We start from the raw sequence: 21,127 nt of genomic DNA on the forward strand, positions 1-21,127 counted from the left end.
AAATCATGGAGAGTTACCATCAGTGTGGGAAGAGAATGTTAGGCTAGATGAACCAAACATGTTTCTTGATATTAGGTTACTGCTTCAAATTAGAGTGACAAATAAACACTGATATCCATTCCGATTTGTTAGCTATGCAGCTCTATGCATTATTCAGAAATAAGTTCTCTTTTTTCCAATAGGGTTTATTCCTAAATGCAGATGATTAAGAAAGCAACTTTAATCAGTGGAGAAGAAAGCTGTATTAGTGCCATTTTTGTTGCCAGCAGGCATTGTGCCTGTAATCAAAAAGTTAAAAACAGAATAGCTGTGATGATAAAATATATAATAATGCAGATTTCTTTTAATAATGCATTTCATGGAAACCTTAATCATAGAAATTTATAGAATCACACGTGTTACTCATTTATTCTACCATACCCATTTGCTTTTCTTCATTTAATTGCAGGCCTGCATGCATGAGAGAACAGTTTTTTAAATGTATTTGTCCTGTTTTGGAACAAGATATTATTTTTACTAAGTCTATCCAATTTTATCATTTCTTCTCTAGCTGTCCTTCATCAAAATTAGTAACCAAACAGAACACTCAAGATTATAGAAACAAGAGACAGAAATGACATATTTTGTGCTCTCATCCAGGTATTTTCTTCTGTGAATATATTCTCAAAGCCATTTTTCTCCCCTAAATTCCTTTCTGCTGAAATCTACTGGTCTTGCATGTTGAATACTAGCTGTACTTCCAACCTGTATTTTCCTGCTATTGCTTTGGCCTTACAGCTCCATTATCTCCACCACCACCACCCAGTACAGTGTAATAAATGGGAGGTTTACAGTGATGGCAGGAGATGACATCATAAACATGCATTTTCATCTAATAACTGCAGGTAAAACTATTCATTTAATAAATGCCCAGAAGCCATCCAATCAAGAGGCACTTATCCCAAAATAGTGATTCTTCAGGGCAAGGAAGTTTTTGATTTACTTAATTGGTAGTTCTATTCCTCAGTAATTGTGGCTTAAATCCACTCCTGTTCTGTGAATTCCAACTATGATAGTAGTAGTGGAAGAGCCATATTTAATTATGGAATGAGGGATTTAATGTAGCTTATTTTCTACAGAACATTATATTCAGTATCGCAAACTACGATGATTGATTCTGTGAAAACAAAATCATGAGCCTGTTGGCATTTTTCTTTTCTAAGAAACATTGCTAACAACTCTTACATGTATTCATAGAGAAGAACTCTTGAAAAGACCCCCCCTCCCACAGAAAAGGGAATATATAATGAGAAACACCTTTGCTATTTGTCTCTATGATGCAAAACTTTCCTGTAACTGTCTAGTTTGTCTCTATTTATTGGAAAACATTTCTACCCTACCACTTCTGCTATATCTGACACAGAAGAGGGAATCAAGATGGCAATAGGCATACCTCATTGGAAAGATTATTCCAAAGGCAGTTGTCTACCACGAAGAAGGTCAGTTCTGGGTAGCCACTTGCTGAACTTCATCAAGAAAGGATATCAGGAGTATGAGGCTAATGCTATGCCCTAGTCATCTGTTGATTGTTTTTTTTTAAACTTCAGGAATCACCAACTTAAACGTTCAGATTTCAAAGAGGAGCTATACATTTATCTATACACAATATTTATTTACATGTGTCTATTTCCCATAAAGAGGTTTGATAACATGCTTCAGGGAGCCCTTGGAAATGCAAGGTTTCTGAAATCCTAGCAAGTTTTGCATTTTTCATACATATAGAAAGGGTAGACTGAAGAAAAAGGGATAAATTATATTCTCTAGTACAGAAAAGAGTTGTGTAGTCATTCTTTGATTTGCACAGCTACTGTGCAGAATTTAGATCAGAATTTATCAATAGATGTGATTTGCAATAGCTCTATAAGGATATCATGCTCCCAGCTGCTTAACAATAGCAGAAACCAACCAATCTGCTTCATGTCTTAAATTTTACTGCTGACATGAATAAAGCTTGGGATAATAAGCACTGGAATTTGCTGCAAGCTCCAGTAAATTCTGGTATTCAAAACAGTTTTTTGGACTCAGAATTCTTTTAATGTTAAACATATGTTGTTTGTACCAGGCTATGATTTGATAGATTTTGGTGTTCCAGTACAAAGCAGATTTTGGTGTTTCAGTACAAAGCAATGTTCTCCATTCCACTATTCCTTCCTGACCAACTCTGTGAGCTGTGTGACAGTTTTAGTTTTATAGAAATAGATTTTTTCTAAACCTGTTTTCAAAATCTCCTTATTCAAAAGAAATAAAATTTATTAAATGAAATATATGGAAAGACAAGGATGAAATTTAATCTAATGAAAGTGTGATGATGTTTAACTCCACCTGAGGCAGGATTTTTTTTAATGCCCACAATACTACAATAACTTGTCTAGAACTACTTGCTCCTTTTCGGCCAAGTTTTCTGTGCCTCTCAAGAGACAAAATAATAATAGAAGAAAACCTTGTCTCCCACTTACACCAACAAGTGAGCAGATGTCGCCCTGCCACAGTAGTATTTCATGGTATACAACAGGGGTGGGTTTCAACCGGTTCGCAGTGGTCCCTGCGAACCGGTTGGTCGGCGAACCCAGAAGTAAGTAACTTCCGGGAACGGCGAAGGGCCCACCCGCCCGCCCGCGCTCCTTACCCGGTTTTGATGAGTTCTGTGCTTCCACGCATGCGCAGGACGCATACAGTGCCTGCACGATCCTCCAGGAGCAGCTGGAGCATCGCACAGACGCTAGTACGCATGCGTGCACCGCGCGCGTGCACGAGGACGCCGCCGGCCCCATTCCAACCGAACCGGTTGGAACGGGGCGAGAAACCCACCCCTGGTATACAAGATGTCAGGCCTGAGTATTGCCCTAAACCAGGGGTCCACAAACTTGGCAACTTTAAGATTTATGGACATCCACAAGTCTTAAAGTTGCCAAGTTTGAAGACCTCTGCCCTAGACCATGGGATAGAGAAAATAGTTGCAAGGCAAAGGGGAAAAAGTCATTTCCACAGCAATGACAAAACTCATCCCTGCCTTTCTGGTAGCAAGGAAAAGCTTCACGGTAACTGAGGTATTCATAAAACTTGAGAAAATGCATAGATGCAGAAGGCATAGGAGTGTTTGCAAAGTTCAAAACAGCCATCATTTTAGCAGTTGCTCATCGGAAGGGATTCCTCTTAGAGGCATAATTATATGTGCCTCTCATTTTGGTGGGAGGAAGGGGGTGGGTGAAATCAGCTTACCTGGGAACAAAATGCTTTTCACCATTCAGACAGAAGTGCCCTCACTAGTCTACAGCACTTCTGATCAAAGAAAAACATGTAGTAAGGCGGAGTTTCTAGGGAATCTCCCCCCCCCCTGAAAATACCTGACATACATATACACATATTTTCTTTGAGCTTCAAAATTGAACTGGAGTCTACAAAGCAATGTTCCATTTTCTGGTATCACACTTATTTTAACAATACCTCTAAGGTTATTGTAAGCCACCCAGTATCATTCAGGAGAGTGAGACAGGTAGCTTATAAATTTAATAAATTATAAATTATAAGCTTTCAGGGGGCATAGGAGAGGGCTGTAATCAAGTGCTTTATTTTAAAGTATTCTTCATCTCCCTTCCCACTAACCCCACCCACCCACAAACACATACATAGTGAAATGTATAGGGGCTGGCAGGGAACACCCTCATTGATTTGCCTTACAATAAATGACTTATTTCTAACTAGCCAGTTATTCATTTGTTGGTGGGTAACACTTCCAAGGACATGCTTTCAAGATTCCAAAAGTTCTCCTTTCTGATTCTACTGCATTGTGAAAAGAAGCAAAGTGGAGATTCCCTATTCACACAGTGATGGAAGGAAAGATACTAGCCTGGATGAAGCCAATCACCCTAAAGCCGTTATTTGCAAGGTTGTTCCTTTTGTAATTCACCCATCCTTCTGCTTGTGGGTAGTTTTCTGAGGCATATTCTACCCTATTTGGCATCCAGAGAGCCTTAAACCCAGAAGTGCCTTCACTTGCCAAATCACATTCTGAGGCCCCAGGAGCATCACTTGGTTTTCAGCAGCAATGCCCCAACTCCACACTAACTCTCCAGATGATCTTCTCCTCATCTTCATCAGCATTCCCTTGTTGTCTGCCCATGATATGCCCTTTACACTCATAGTACATAAATAGAAAGAAGTAGTGGCATATTTAATAGAAATATAAATTTCTATTATATATAAATAGAAAGAAGTAGTGGTAGGGAAGATAAAAGAGGCATGGCAGTAAAAGGAGGGAGGGAGGGAGGGAGGGAGGGAGGGGAGGGGAGGAAGGAAGGAAGGAAGGAAGGAAGGAAGGAAGGAAGGAAGGAAGGAAGGAAGGAAGGAAGGAAGGAAGGAAGGAAGGAAGGTTTTATGATTGACTAGCCAGGATTTGATGGAGAAGGAGGAGTGAAAGTTTTATGTTGCACACTAACTACAGGCCTCTACAATTTTGTATTTCATAGTGAAGAGATGGCATTAACAGTACTTCTTGTCAGGAAGCCCCTTCCCCTGGCATTTGCTTCAGCCTCCCTCACAAATGTGATTCAGTGGCCAAGTGTTAGCTCTTTGTCAACAGGATTAGTAACAGAGCAAATCAAGTATTAGGACATTTGGAAATTAAAGTGATGAATCAAAAGCAAATACTGTACATGGTAAGATTTGTGATACATCAAGTGCTGAGTGCCGCGGCCGCCCTAAATAAAATATGCGATTCAGCTAACTGAAACCAGGCTTTTATTTGGGAGTCCTGGCTCATTTAAGTCATACAAGGCCACCCATCTCCCTGAAAAGAAAGGAAAGAAGTTGAAGTATGTCACTTTTTGTTGTAATCATGTTTCTGATGAAATAGCCTTTGTACATATGCTACCTGCTCACTAAAGTAGGTTCCAGCAACTCAACACTGTAATTAAGGGATTGTTACAGGGGCAAAATTCTGACAGATTCTGGAGAACTGGTAGGAGAAATTTTGAGTAGTTTGGAGAACCCGCAAATACCCCCTCTGGCTGGCCCCAGAGTGGAGAGGGAACGGAGATTTTGCAATATCCTTCCCCTGCCACGCCCACCAAGCCACGCCCATAGAACTGGTAGTAAAAAAAATGAATTTCACCACTGGATATTTATATTTACTTTATTTTGGAGGAAATTATATTCATGTTATCATATTCTCCTGAGCCGCAGAAGAGTACAGCAGAGTGACAGATTGCATTAGAACCTGATTTGAATGCAGGAGATTCCATATTCTGGGATCTCCAGGAACAGAAGATGAACAGCAGATGAGAAGAGAAGACTCATCTATCTCTGATCCTGGAATGCTACTAGTAACAAGGAAGAATACTAAGCTAGATGGTCACGTAGCCTGATTTGTATAAAGACTGAATAGGCAACACAAAAATAATTACAAATAAAACCTCTGACCGGCCTATTAATCACGTTCTATTCTTCTTTGAATGGGAAGTAACTGATTAGTTTTATCAGTCACTCACAAATAGATAAATCATAAATTCAGTCTAGAATATATGATGGAAAAATCATTAGCCTCTGATGATTTTTATGCAATTCATCAATTCATTTTAAAAACCACCAATTCTATTCCCACTCCTGCAACTTGCTAAATTGTGAGATTGTGTTAATCCAAAAGGAGAAGGCAGTGAAGTCAAATCATAATTCCAACACACTCTGGCCAAATCTGATCTTTTTGTTCCCATCTGAAAAGCCACAGATGGGCTACTACAAAAGTTTGTAGACTCTGTTTTGACACTTCATCCTGATGCTACATCAAGTTCGATATTTTAAAAGGAAAATGGATATCCAGAATGTGCATACAACGTTTAGGACATTTTATTTATGAGCCGTAAATAAAAACAGTTAAATATATACTCATTGTTTATATATAGTAGTCTGAGGGTAGACTAACTTCTCAGGAGTACACATACTTGTGCACGATGAACAATATGGTAATAGGATATGCCAGTAAGGCAACTGAGCATGTGTTGGCTAGTTTTTTAAGGAGAGTTTTTGGTGAAGGAAAGCCCATGAACCACCTGAGCAGTGGAATCCCTCAGTGAGCAAGTCTGGACAGCACCAATCAATACTCAGAAAAGCATCCTGGCAAGAATAACTCTGCTTTTACTTGCTTGGTTAGACAGATGGAAAACATGAGCAACATCTTGCTTTCCTGGTGACTATGATTCATTTGGAGAATGGATGACTCTTCTGAAGAGTAATAAATACAGCTGACATTTGCTCAGAAAGTGTCAACCATCAAGCATTAAGTCATGCAAGTATCTCTAGAAGGGAGGCAACTGCAGGCAACTGCCTGAGGCTGGAAGTAGCCAAGAGCAACCAGGGAGGAAAATATTGTATCTCTCTGGTCCCACCCACTTTTACTCCAGACTTGCAGCAATGAAGGAACAAGAAGGAAGAAGCAGGGAACAAGAAAGGGGGTGGGAGAAAGCCTCACAGAGATCTTTCCTTCCCAGTTTCAAACCATAAAATGAGTCATTGTGTTGAGATGGATAGCAATAAACAAACAAACAAATATCCTTCTCCAGTTTTATAGAGTAAGACAAAATTAAGTTGGTGCATCATTCACATCCAGTGCTTTTGTAAAAGCTGCTGTTGAATTCTGATTTTCTTCTGGTTTACATATAGCCAAAGGCTTTAGAGCTCTTGACACTTTCAGGGAGGGAGGGAGGGAGGAAAATAAATCAGAGTAGAAAAAGAGGATGAAACATTAAGACAGATTATAGGGCTGGATTTAATGTACTGATATGGAACAGGATTGATATTTAGAAAAGAGTGTTACACTTTATTGTGAGAGGCATAACTTTTTATCGCATGGGTGTGCAAACCTTTGGTGATCAAGTCACATTTAATATGGGAAAGAGCCACTTAGAACCACAAAGTGACTAAGTAGTATTACACATGAGGGTGGATTTAATTTAGGGGAGTTCGAAGGGTTTTCTTATGATATGTCTATTTTAGAGTTGTACTACAGTTTTCTTGCAATTTCAGTAAAAACAAATAAGAAACTATGGTGTCAGCTTTTGGGATTAGCAATTATACAGAGGCCACTCAGAATTGCAAAACTCAACTTGGGAACACACTTACAATACAATACAATAGCAGAGTTGGAAGGGACCTTGGAGGTCTTCTAGTCCAACCCCCTGCCTAGGCAGGAAACCCTATACTGTTTCAGACAAATGGCTATCCAACATCTTCTTAAAGACTTGCAGTGTTGGGGCATTCACAACTTCTGGAGGCAAGCTGTTCCACTGATTAATTGTTCTAACTGTCAGGAAATTTGGTACTACTTGATACTACTGATTAAGTATTCCTTTGAAAAGTATAAAAGTATAGCTTCTCTCTAAGTAATATCACTGTATTCCTAGCAATTCCTCATGTATATGACTTTGCATTTGTGTCCCATTATGATTTGTGTGCACCACTGAAAATCCAAGCTATGAACTAATATGATGTAATATTACTTTTGTAGTATGTGGAAACTTATGGCAACTCTGATAACAAATATGCTGCCTCACACGCTACATAAGGAATTGGGAAAATGTGGTACTTGCATACATTCTAATTTTCTCATGTTTGCTACAGCTTTTGGGAGTTGGAGTTCAACTACATCTATAGGACCTTGCTTCTCATTCTCGCTCCAGACCAGAACAAGCCTTACTCCCAATTGCTCATTGGCTAAGATCTGGAAGACATGGTGCCTTCTAGGGAATGCCATTTGATGAGAGCATGAGATCAAGCCTTGTCAGGGGCTACATGGGGTCAGGCCGTATCAAGGGCTGCCCTCCTTTTCTGGAGCAGTATTCCCCTGAAGTCAAATTATCCCAATTTTTAGGGCTTTCAAAATCAATCAAGATCTGGCTTTTTTAGTGGATCTTCTGGGTCTGGTGTTACAGTTGTCCTCTCCTGTGTGGGAGTAATTGGAAATGGGTTGATGCCTGAGAGCATGCAGTATTTCTTATGGTGATTATTATTATCTCTTTTATTCATTAAACATAAAAATTGGTCAACTGAACATTTAAAAATGTATCACAAATATCATTGACTGGCACTGATGGTTGATACGGGTTGCTGCCAGCATCCTGGGTAACCAAGTACCTTCTTAAAATGTACGATTATTATTATTGTTGTTGTTGTCTAACTACAGCATATATAAATAAAGAAACTAGGAAGTGGATACTGGTTGTATTAATGTAATAAGTGTTCTTATATGGGGGGGGGGGGTGTCTTTCAAACATTACCCCAAAAATTAGGAAATAAAACACAAGTGGAATTATTATACAATTTCTCTTAAAAATGCATTAGGTCAATGCTTCTGTCTCACTGCATGTTTTTAAGCAGCTTAGGATATTAATGATGGAGCTTAGAAAAATATTGACAGTGGTCAGGCGGTCTAAAATTCACCCCTGAACTCTGTAGGTTTTTGTTTGAACAAAATAAACAAGAATTGCACTTTTGCTAGCCCTTCTTTCAACTACATTAACATATATTTTCCTAAACTGGAAATATTAAATGTGGGACCTGAATGAAAGACATCTATATGCATTTGTTGCATATTGAAAAATGAACAACATAGAACAACTACCTATGGAAAGTAGCTATTTTTTCATTGTATATACTGTATTTCTATTCAGAGGCCTCTCAAGGTATCTCTTCCACAATTTAATAAAAAATGATCAAAACATTTTTTTGTTGAGGAAATGGGAAAGAAAGTAAGGATGAAATTGCTTCAATGGAGGAGAGAACATTTATTTGATCCAGCAGCCTTGTTTTCACAATTGACTATAACCATAAATTCACCTGGGTAGCCCTAGGCAAGCTCCAGCTTTCTCTCAGCTCCAGTCCCAACACGTGTATTACAACAATTATATTAACTAGCATGGCTGTTGCAATGAGTGCTGAATAATGTGAATAAAGCAAAGCAATTTACCACTGGGTAGATCCAGAGCTCTTAGTGCTTCTCAGAGGGAATGGTTTTGTCCTGCTTCAAATTCTTCTTATGATTTTCTCCAGGATGTTAGGATAATAAGGTTGGTTCCACTTAGAACTCTAAAGTGTGTAATCTCTTAGAGCTATAATAAAGTTCATGCTGGAACAGGCAATGTGATTCTTGGCTTTAATCCTCATACAAGAATCTACATGTACAGTACTCATTCTACCTCTGGAAGTGAAATAAAACATGCATATTTTGTCATCTGAAAACTTTTTTTCTCATGCATACCAATGTGTTAAAAACACATAAATACAGAAGTAATTTTCAAAGGTTGCAAGGAATTACCAGGTGGTTTATTAGAAATGCCATATACAACCAGCCACTGAGATCTACCAACTTTTTAGTAGCTTGAATGATCCAATACAATTAGATGAGCTCTGCAGACTATATTTATTGAATTATTGATTGCATTTATGTCATTGCCTATCTCACTAGCAGGTGACTCTAAATGGCATATACAATCAAAATCCAAACTAACGATTGCAAAATTGAGGATCTTCTGGAAAGCCAGCAAGGTTGGGCCAATCTCACCTTTATTAGTCATACACGGATAATTAATATATTCTTATACATTACATACAGTCAAGAATATGGCTTAGGCATTGTATATGTATATAGCATGAGGAAAAAAGCAGAGGAATTATTTGCCAATTAGCCCACCACTTCTTCCCCCTTCCCAATACACACTCCTGTTTAGTTTCCTTGAAGTCTTCGCTGCCTGCAGTTATGCTTGATTTAATGAGTTGCTCTGCAATAAATAGCAAGTGGCAATATTTCTAGTCATGTCAGGAAAACTACTGCTAATTGCTGAATATCAAGCAGTTTTAAAGGCATAGTCAAAAGGCTGAAAGCCCTTCAAGTGCTTTTTGCAATAACAAACATGGCATTAAAATGCTTAAAACAGAGTTGCCAAATGCTGCTTTTCCCTGTCTAATCAGCATCACCTGCAGAAAGGCACCACAGTATATTTTTCAGGTATACATTTTGTAACTTTGCTAGAAAGAGGTGGGTAGTAGAGGTCGATGTAAAAAGAGTAAAAACGACAGTTCAGAAAACTGGAAAGACTTTACTAGACCCTGGTCTAAAATAATAAAACAGTGTCCTAATTTATCTAGAAGAATCATACCACCCACAACCATTTTCAACACAAACTTAAAATCTTTATTTTACCCTAAATATATACTGAAAAGAGAGAAGTGAGTGTAAGTTGGAGAGGCTGCTTTGGATGTATAAAGAAGTGTTGAAGAGTTCAAAATTATGTAAATACTATGAGTGTCAATATGTATCAACTTTTATTACAAAAGATAACATTTTGCTCCTTGTGTAAAAAATTATTTTTCTTGTCTTGATTTTGCTTCTACTCTTACTGTAACTCCACCTAGTTGGATTTCTCACCTCAAAATGGACCTGTGACACATATGAACATTGAACTCCAACATTTCCTTTGTAACTCTTCTCAAACAGACTGCTCCTGTGTTTCTAAGATGGAAAAAATGTTTCTTCTTTCCATTCTCTTTTATCAAAAGGTGTGTCTACCTATAATTCATGTAAACACACTGGAGAATTCTTAAGTATATTACAATAAGGATGTGGAATGGAAGAGAACAAGGAGTGGTCATCTGAGAATGCAAGAGCCAAAGCATCCACAAATGTAGCCATGAACTAGGACACCACATGGCCACATCATGCTGTTTTCTACTTCACATTGAAAAATGTAAGTCTTGGGGATGTGGATTACCTTGGTTTTAGTCCCCCCAAATATCAACCATGAGATTAGTCTTCTTTCTCATCCCAAACTGTAGGACCACAGTTGGGGTTAACTCCACTTGAATGTTTCATTTTTCCCTCCAGTACAAGAATATTGAAAGCAAAACAGAACTGGAGTGATGTTCTGATGGATTTTCTTCCTGAGCTATAACTGACAGCAGATTTTAAAAAGTATAGCTGCAGTGTAGTGGTTTTCAAAATGGTAGAATGCTGAACTACATGGCTACCATATTTGAGCTGCATGAATCCATCAAGACAATAACTAAACTACAGAAAAAGTATTGGCATTTTCCTCATCTCTTTGCAGCCTTCTACTTTATCTAGTTCTGGTTATCTAGTTATGGTGGCCTAATCTGTAAAGCTACATTGTTTATTTTAAAATTCTTTTTAACTTTTTACCCAAATCTCTTTCTGAAAATTCAGCTCTGCCTTCTTTGTGTTTTAAAAACCTCTCCAGAATCCAGAGGCATTATGAGAAGAGTTCTCACTGCCTAACACTTAAAATAAAGACTATTTGTCCCATTTGAGATTGAAGAAAAGCTTTCTGTTATATTAGATGGAAAGTTTCAGAATACTCATGGGGTCTTCAGAGATTGTACACGATGCGGCTTGGTCTCAACCTAGGGCCCTGTTTAGGAGGAGACGCTACATCAAACATCTCTGTTCTTTCTGCTTTTGCTTTAGGTTTTGAAAAATCTACTAAAAACAAAGCAAAATATGAAAATATAAAATGCTCTTCAACTAACATGGATTTTTCTATATTATGCAATACAGGAGCTGAGGGAGCACCCTCCAGAGTCCCTTCTTCTCTGCAAATAGAACTGCCAGGGGTGGAGTTCAAAATTTTTAGCAAGCAGTTCTCTGCAGGGTTGCTGGGTGGACATGCCCATGGTTGTCATGGCCTAGTCGGCCTCCTGCGCCATGGCAGATGGGGGTGTTTTTGCCCTCCCTGGGCTGCGGAGGCTTTTCTTGAGTCTCTAGGAGGGCAAAAACGGCTTCCCCGGGCTGCAGAGGCCCTCTGGAGGCCAGAAACTTCCCAAAACTCTGGTAGGCCCATTTTTTGCCCTCCCCAAGCCTCCGTATGTGCCTGAACTTACCTGCATCCAAAACGGACCACATGGGGACTCCTGGGAGAGAAGGGTGGGTGGGGCCAGCCAGGAGTGGGATTTGGGGGTTCTCCAAACTGGACAAAATCTTAGCTAGAGGTTCTCCCGAACCCCTGCAAAACCCAGCAGCCCACCCCTGAGAACCGCACATTTGTAGGAAAGCTCCTTCCTTAAAGATAGTTTTGAGAACTTGCATGTGCCTTTTTGTTTTGTTACTGATGACAGAAGAGGATTTCTGCTCCGTCTCTTTGAATCCTGGCTAGAAAGCAAAGAAATAATCTCAAACATTTGCATCTAATTCTTTGACTCCTCATTGTGCTATATTTTGAAAAGCAAAGGCCTTAAAAAGGTATGGTGAAGACCAGACACAAAAAAATTGCGGCCCAACCAATGCAAGTATGACATTTGATTTCATTCAATTGAAATCAATCAACATTAAATTAACTGAATGCAGAGATCATGATTGCTTATTGTGCAAGTGATCATTTTGTACTTCAGTCACCTAAAGCAGTGGTCTCCAACCTTGGCAACTTTAAGACCTGTGGACGTCAACTCCCAGAGTTCCTCAGCCAGCAAAGCTGGCTGAGAAACTCTGGGAGTTGAAGTCCACAGGTCTTAAAGTTGCCAAGGTTGGAGACCACTGACCTAAAGAATTGCAATTTGATAGTGAGTTTTAGAGGGACTCTGAAGTCGCACTGTGGGTTGCCTTTGGGTTCCACAGGGGCCCCTTGGCTTTAAGAAGGGCAGGAGAGGCCATTGGGCTTTCAGTTAGGCTGGACCAAAGTTCTTTTTCTAACAGTCTTTCTATTCAATAAAGACATAGCTGGTTCTTGAAGAAAGGAACCCAAATAGCTGCCAATGTTCCAGAGGCTGAAGATACAGATTCAGAAGTGTAAAGTCTGGCACCATTATGGTTCCTGTGTACAGATCAGTACAGAACAATATAACTCCTCAAAGTTATAAAGTGCTTTAACTAAGCTTTGTAACATAACATTCTCTCTTACTAGAGGTGTGATTCTCTATTCTGAAAATAATTAGGGTATCTATCCTGCTGAAGACTTGAGCTGATTGGTTTACTAAGCATATTAATCAAAGCATAAGTCCTTCCCATATGCATGTAACCTTTTTGAACAGCATTTAATTTCCTACTCAGACTGCTGTCCACTTAATCGCCTTTTGAATTTATGGTATATCTTCCTGGAGCCCTCAAGGTGAGCTAAGATTATTTCTTTCCGTTTGTTTTAAATATTTTGATATTTATCATTATATTAATATAAATATATTAATAGGTTTCAGGTGGAGCCTGTTGAAATTGTAGTTATTCCCCAGTTCATACTCATCTCCCTTTCATGGGGTCAACCAAAGACAGACAAACAGATAAATCAATCCACTGCAGAATGAAGGCATTTTCATTGAAAGTTATGGAACCTAACCATACCCAAGGAGTGGGGAAAACAGACTCTAGTCTTCCTGCAGGCACAGAAGGTAGGTGGATAACGTCAAGGCAGTCACTTTCACTCAGCCCTATCCTGGGAAATGGAAGAATATCTATCTACCAATCTACACTGAGAATCTTTCCCTCCCTCCCACCCCCTGCCTGTCTGTGTGTGTGAATATTTTATGTCCCAGTTTACAGAGGATCTTTTGAACCTGCTTTTCTAAAAAAAAACCATTTAAAATAACAGTAAAGGCATTCTAACATTAACAACCACATAGGACCACATACCCTAACCATAAATATTGGTGGTCATTATTATTATTTTTTCATTAGCCATGGAAAAGCTTAAAGATTAGCAGAAAAACTAATGTTTGGGAATCACATCTGACTTTCCTACTCAGACTTCTGTCCATGGGAACTAGCAACCTTCCCTGGATTTTTTCCTTCAAAATTGTAACTTTGGGGACAGTACCCCGGCTCCCTTATAAGATTGCACAATGATATCAGGTCACCCTCACCTAACATTGTTCATTCAGATCAGTAGCCATTTGCTATGATGGTTAAAGTGATCCTGTGTTCTTATACTTCTCTACACCACACATTGAAAATCAAAGCTGATAGCCTATGCCATGGCCTGGCTTGTACCCACCCCATTCTTGCCTCTATTGGAAATAGAATACTGGATGAGCTGAATACGTGGCCTGATCCAGCAGTGCTGCATCTAATTAGTAGCATTCTAGGACGTGTGTGTGTCCCACTCCCTGCCATATGATTCTCCTTGAGCAAGAATATAATTCTCTTCCCACAAATATATAAATTGAGTCATCTGAAACTTTTTGGCATGGCTGTTATTTCAATCTCATGCTTTCTATTAATGTGAGGTACTGACCATTGTGTCTTTCATGAATAGCACACAAACTAGTGGTCTTGGGCACTGTAACATAAAGTACTTAACTCATGACCCAACTTTATTTTTTTTAAAAAAAAAACACCTTACTGTTGAGAAGTTCTTTAGCCAGTAAGTCCATCTGGTATTCCTTTTTAATATAGGCAGCAAAATGGAAAGGAACAGGAAATTAAGTGGGAGGACAGAAACTACAGCCATTTGCCTGCCAATAACAGCCCCATTTTTAATAAATAAGGTATTTTCACATGATGGCCCATTAATATAGACAACCTAAATTTGTACACATTTACTTGAAAAACAGACCGTCCATATAGCCCATGAGTGCATATTCATATATGTATATGAGGATCAGGTCTGAAAAGTCTCTCAGTCTGCAGAATGAACCATTGAAAAAAATGGAAATATGCCTATCAATTTCATAAATTGAATATCAATGCAGTTGATATGGCACCAGTCTTTTCAATAAACAGCTGCTGCTAATGCTGTGAAATGGTAGGAGATGCTAGGTCATTACTGCAGAAGTTTCATAAGAAGATTCTGCACCACTATCTTATCTGGAAGCAAACCACATTTCAGTATGAACTCCATAATCCTAGAACTCTTCCATTTCAACTTCTCCCAGGCATCCTTTTTAACATGAGTGGTTCCAGAAGCAGAACACAGAATAGGGCTAATATGATTGCCATAAAAGAAGTTGAACAAGTTCTTCATCCAAATCAGGTGTCGTGTTTTTATCCACTTTATTACATATTCACAACAACAAAAATCACCTCACTGGAAACATGCTGAAACAGGCCACACCTAGGGGAAACTGTTTTCCACCAAACATAGTATCTGAGCTTCTTTAAGCCACATATTCATATACACCCACACACATATTATTATTAAGAGGACCTTTGTGCCTTTTGAATTAGGAAAAACATCTTTTCAACAAAATGCAATGCAGCCTTAGAAATGCCTTTTTCTTTAATCCCTCCATGGAATGTGGCTGTCTTCAGGGCAAAAATGCAAAGCAGTATCTATTGAGGCATCTCTGCAAAGTAACATCTAATCTTCATCAGAGATTATTGATCTATGGCTATTATTGAATGATTAGAAGTTTCATATTGCTTAACTGCCTACATGTTGATCAGTGAATAGCATTAATTAGACACTGTTCTTTAAAGCTGATATTAGGCAAGGAAAGCATCAGGCTGAGTTGCAAGCAAATTGCTTACAGCTATAATAGCATCAACCTTATGAAACGTCATATATACATGACACAATCCACATTCAAATAATGCATCTATAATGCCCGTTAATTAATCTTAAACCACATATATGAAACCATATATATTTGATAATATTTATAACTCGCTTCTCTGCCCAATGTACAGCTAAGGGTATGAAATATATGAAAAACTAAATAAAACAAATAACACTAATAATAAAGTAACAGTAGACATGAACATTAGTAAAATGTAATAAGGTCATTGCATGATTACTAATGCATTGCAACCTATGTGAAGCTATCTAAAGTATAATGAAGAAAAGCCAAATTGCTCTAGAGTGTTACTACATGTGTATTATTCTAAGGGAGCCCCAGTCTCAACTGCCTACAAATGTAATCCACTGGTGGGATTTCCGATGATGAGTGCCAATTATGAGAAAGTTTCAACTGAGAGAAAGTCCAGATATTCTACTTCTCGGTCATATTTTATGTCTTTATAGATTAGATCCAGCACTTCCTTAATTTAAGACTGGAAACAAACTGGGAGCCAGTGCAGTTGATCTGAGACTATTTGTAACATGATTTTGAAAGTGCACAGACAGCAGTGTTTCTAACTTGCTGAAGTTAACAAACATTTTCCAAAGCATCCTGCATAGAACATTAGGTTTATAATCTAAAACTGAAACAATTAAGGCCTGGGTCATTCCTAGAGAAAGCAATTAAGAGAAATTACTGGCAGTTAAAGATTATATCAGTCTATAGGTTCACCTCTCCAAAACTTTTGTAATCAATGAAGCTACTCAAATCTAGGTGCATCTCCTCATCCCATTTCCATTTTGACCTTCTCTAATTTCTTAAATTATGGACAGTCATCTTTAACATTGTCCTTACACTGGGAATTTTCTTAGAGTAAATTATTTTGCTCTAGGTTTTGGGGGTGGGGGGGGAAATCCAATGCCAGAGCAGACCTATTAATAAAATCAAGTTAACTAATCACAGTAACGATGGAAAACATGTTACGGTCCACAACCCCTTTCTTCTTTATTCCTGTGTTAAGGAAAAGGGATCTTTCGCAGAAAAAATTAATTGGACTCTTCACTGTAGCTGTTTCTGCTTCCTCCAGTTCAGATTCATTACATGTTGCGTTTTCTTCACAAGAGAAATTTGCAAATTGAAAAGTTTCATAACAAAGGAACGTGGCAACTCCTGAGCTCTCTGCCACATTTGCACCTTAGATGCTCTCTTCTCCACATGCAGGCTTTAATTTTGGCAAGGAACAACAGCCTCTGAAAGAGCCTTTTCTTTTGTCTGGGATGCCTGTTGTTGGAGGAGTGGAGCTGCTAAAGTTACATGCATGAACAATCAAAACTTTAAAATCCACTGGAAACCCTAAGCGTGCCTGTGGATTAGAGGAAAGTCAATCTCTCCTAGCTCAATGTGAGAACGGGATCTCACAAAGACAGGGAGGAAATCAGCAGTCAGAGTTGTGGAAAAGCAGACTTACCTTAGTGAAAGGACTTCTGTGATGAGAGCTTCTTCTGCTTGTCCTCCTACTGCCTTGAAAACCAGAGATGCACTGTAGGGAGTGCCCCAGCTGGTGGGGTTATAAGTTTTCCCAGCTGTTGTATTGGGATATTCAGTAGGGTGGTGTCCTTTGACTGTGTTTGAGAAGTTTCAATGAATCAGACTCTCTTTACAGACAGAATGAAAAAAAAAATAATCCACTCCACCCTGTTTTCTTGGATCTGAGCCAGAAGCTGTTGGGCGGGAACCGGCAATTGCAAAACCTCTTTCTTCATGACTCAGTGCAGCAAAAGCAGCAGTGAGAGAAGACTGTATAAAAACGGGAGACTTCCAGTCCGATGAGTAATAAAAGAGGGAACAAAGATTCAAGCTCTGTCTGCTTAAGAATACAAAGAATTCTTGTTGCCAATGATAATAATAAACAAACACTAACAGCTATAAATGTTGTAAAAATGCCAACAAGATCCAGTACACAACTGCTGGGTACAGAGGGTGGTGATAGTCTCATGAGTCATGCTCCAACACCACACTCCTTGGCCAAAGTGTGGAGAATGTTGACCATTCATAAAAAAACAGCACTGGGGAGGGGGGTGCAAAAGGGGAATGGAATGTGGTGAACTTTGGCTTATTGGAATGTCAAGTTCTCAAATTTCAGGGTGTGTCCATCATGGAGTTCTGTGAGAATACTGTGACGCAAATTCTTATCTTCAATTTCAGAAGGCATTTGCTCATACAAAGCATGAATTTGGTGGACTTGATGTCCGGCCATGGGCAAACCATGGGCATAATCATTCCCTAGTGGCTCCAGATTTGGAACCTTAGACAAGATGTTTTAAGAATCCATTTCCAGGAGCAAGCTCGTTTCTTTGTTTCTACTATCACTGCTACATCTTCATTTGCTATTTACATCCAATCATAAAACTTGCCCAGAGGGAGAACACATACAAATGACAGATGATCTCCTTAGAGAAATTCCAGAGGATCAAGCTATACCACTTACCCAAAAAACTGAGTACCAGGGTATAAACAATATTGGCATGACCTTGTTGTTATGCCAATACCTACCAATATCAGGCAATGGTTAAGGTGCTGAATTAAGAAAAAGGAAGCCTAAATTCAAGTCCACCTGCAGCCATAAAAATTCACTGGGTAACGTTGAACCTCTTAATCCAATCTACTCCCCCAGGTTGTTATTTGTGGGGGAAAATGGAGGAGGGATACTACCTATGTTTCCTAGAGCTTCTAGAGCAGGGCTTTCAAACTTGCCGCCCGCAGGCTGAATGCATCACGTGCTGGCCACGCCCACACCTGGTTTAGTGAGGGGGGAGTCGCATTATGTCACATGACAATGTCATGATGATGCAACTTTGACACCCCTGTTCTAGAAGGAAGGTAGAATGTAAATAAAAGAAACTACTGTACCTGACAAAAATACCATCATATACGCCAATATCCACACTTTCCAAAGGCTATGATTTGGAATTCTCAGAGATTGTTTATGTTTAATTTATATTTGTTTTTTTAATTGTTTATCTTCTTAAGAGTCCCATAGCAGAAAGTCACAAAAGGTATCATATAAACATCAAACAGATAGAATTCTAGATCTTCAAAACAACCAAGCTGCCTTGGATTGATTTGCCTTTGTTTTTACAAAATCGGGTGAAATAAAATTATAATACATGAATAGCAAACAGTGCTTGTAAATGACTCAAAGTGAACTAGCACCTTTGGGAGGTTTTTCTGTATTGTTGCATGGGGATTAACAACCAAGGACATTTTAAAGTTTAGGACAATAAGCAGGAGGGTTCCCAAAACTGCTGCTTCCTTATCCAACTCAACCACATAAAGCCACAATTGTTAAAACATGAAAGGTTCTTTATACCTTACAATTATTGTAGATGTCATACCTCATTAATGCTGGTGACTATACTAAGCATTGTTACCAGACCCTTAAGTGTCCATCCTAAAATTTTAGACTAGGATGTGCATTTCAAGGTCCAGTATTAACTCTTATCATGGTCATTCCCAATTATTCAGCTCAGTTTGCACAATTTTCCAACAATAATAATAATAATAATAATAATAATAATAATAATAATAATAATAATAATAATAATATGATGTTCCAATTACGATGTTTAGCCAGCTCTGGTTCCTTGAGGTAGTATTAAGATTTGAACTGGAAAGTAAGGAATCAGCAAAGAGGAGCCAATGTTCATTACTGAGTTTCATTTTTCCATCAGATGGCTGTTACAATACAGTCCATAACCAATAATTTATGGATTTGATGGTAAAACACAGCAGATTATTAAAAGCAGGTAATTATGATATAGCCTTAGAAAGAGAGGGTAAAATATAACTGCTGTTAAGAAGATTGGAAGCCACTTCCTTACGGTATTACTTTTTTCGTTTTGTTCCTTTTCTATTTCTTTTACTTTGTTTCTTTTCACTTTCTTAATACTTTTCCCTATCTCAGTTCAAAATTTGTATTGTGTTTATTCTGTTGAAAATTTCTACAACAATAATTATTTTAAAAAAAGAAAGAAAAGGAGTTAAGCCATAAAGCCTTTTCTATCTTTTTCTGAATATCTGATTCAACACTAGGTCTTAACACTAGAAATTCCTCTACACCGCTGCCAATTGTTTCTACTCATTTATTTATTTATTTATTTATTTATTTATTTATTTATTTATTTATTTATTTATTTTTGTTGTTGGTTGCGAAGTCATGTCCAACCCATCGTGACTCCATGGACAACAATCCTACAGGCCTTCCTGTCCTCTACCATCCTCTCGAGTCCATTTAAGATCACATCTACTGTGATTCTATCCAGCCACCTCATTCTCTGTCGTCCCCTTCTCCTTTTGCCCTCAATCTTTTCCAGTATTAGGCTCTTCTCCAGTAAGTCCTTCCTTCTCATTAGGTGGCATAATATTTGAGTTTCATCTTCAGGATCTGGCCTTCTAGAGCAGTCAGGGTTGATATCCTCTTTGATCCAAGGGACTCTCAGGAGTCTTCTCCAGCACTATAGTTCAAAGGCCTCAATTCTTTGGCACTCAGCCTTTCCTGTAGTCCAACTTTCACAGCCATACATTACAACTGGAAAAACCATAGCCTTGATTATGCTCACTTTTGTTGGCAGGGTGATGTCTCTGCTTTTTAGTATGCTGTCTAGATTTGCCATAGCTTTCCTCCCCAGAAGCAAGCGTCTTTAAATTTCTTGGCTGTTATTTTTTTTATCCCACCTTTATTACTTATATAAATAATTCAAGGTGGAGAACATACTTAATACACCTTCCTTCTCCTATTTTCCCTATAATAACAACCACTCTTAAACCATTCACTAAGGCTGCTTTACTATTACTATTAGTCTTCTCATCATTCCTATCACCCATTTCCTCCAACTTATGACTGTAGAACTGTAACTTTGTTGCTTGTATCCCTACAATTTATATTGATATTGATTGTTTCCTGATTGCTTATTTGTACCCTATGACTATCATTAAGTGTTGTACCTTATGATTCTTGACAAATGTATCTTGTCTTGTACACCAGTGGTGGGTTCCGGACAGTACGGCCTAGAATGGGCATACCGATGGTAGCTGGGATCAGCGTACCGGAATGGTGGCTCATTTGGCTTACCTACCCACCCACGTTCCTTATCACTTTTTGATGCAAACGGGCCAATTGCGCATGCACGCACAGCGTACGGTAGCTGCACGACCTCAACCGAGCAGCTGAGTGTCACTGGGCGGTGGTGTGTGCATGCGCATGCCCGGCCCCGTCACAGCGTATCGGGTGTGACTGGATCCAGAACCCACCACTGATGTACACAGAGAGCATATGCACCAAAGACAAATTCCTTGTGTGTCCAATCACACTTGGCCAATAAAGAATTCTATTCTATTCTGTGAGGTGAGTTTGGCTGTGAGAAAATGACTGGCCCCAAGTCACCCAGTCAGTTTTCACGCCTAAGGCAGGACCAAAACACACAGACTCCTGATTTCTAGCCTAGTATCTTAACCACTAAACCAAACAGTCTCTTAGTTCCTAATTGTTCCTAGAATTAGTTTAAACCTTGGGCAGATAAATGTATGCAAACCTTTCATTAACTTC

The 21,127-nt window shown here is 38.8% G+C and overlaps 1 protein-coding gene across 1 annotated transcript in view; it reads right to left on the reverse strand.

Moving 5' to 3' along the window:
• The window catches only part of EMP1 (epithelial membrane protein 1), a 34,520-nt gene extending 17,351 nt beyond the window's left edge, over window positions 1-17,169 (reverse strand). The window contains exon 1 of the mRNA XM_014074965.2: window positions 16,991-17,169. The gene's annotated coding sequence lies outside the window, so the exon portion shown is untranslated. The remainder of the gene's footprint in view (window positions 1-16,990) is intronic.
• Window positions 17,170-21,127: the final 3,958 nt, after the last annotated feature.

Source organism: Thamnophis sirtalis, unplaced genomic scaffold (genome assembly GCF_051295495.1).
Source record: "Thamnophis sirtalis isolate CommonGarterSnake01/CBP01778 unplaced genomic scaffold, rThaSir2_p1.2 scaffold_9, whole genome shotgun sequence".
In the NCBI taxonomy this organism is placed as follows: Eukaryota; Metazoa; Chordata; class Lepidosauria; order Squamata; family Natricidae; genus Thamnophis; species Thamnophis sirtalis.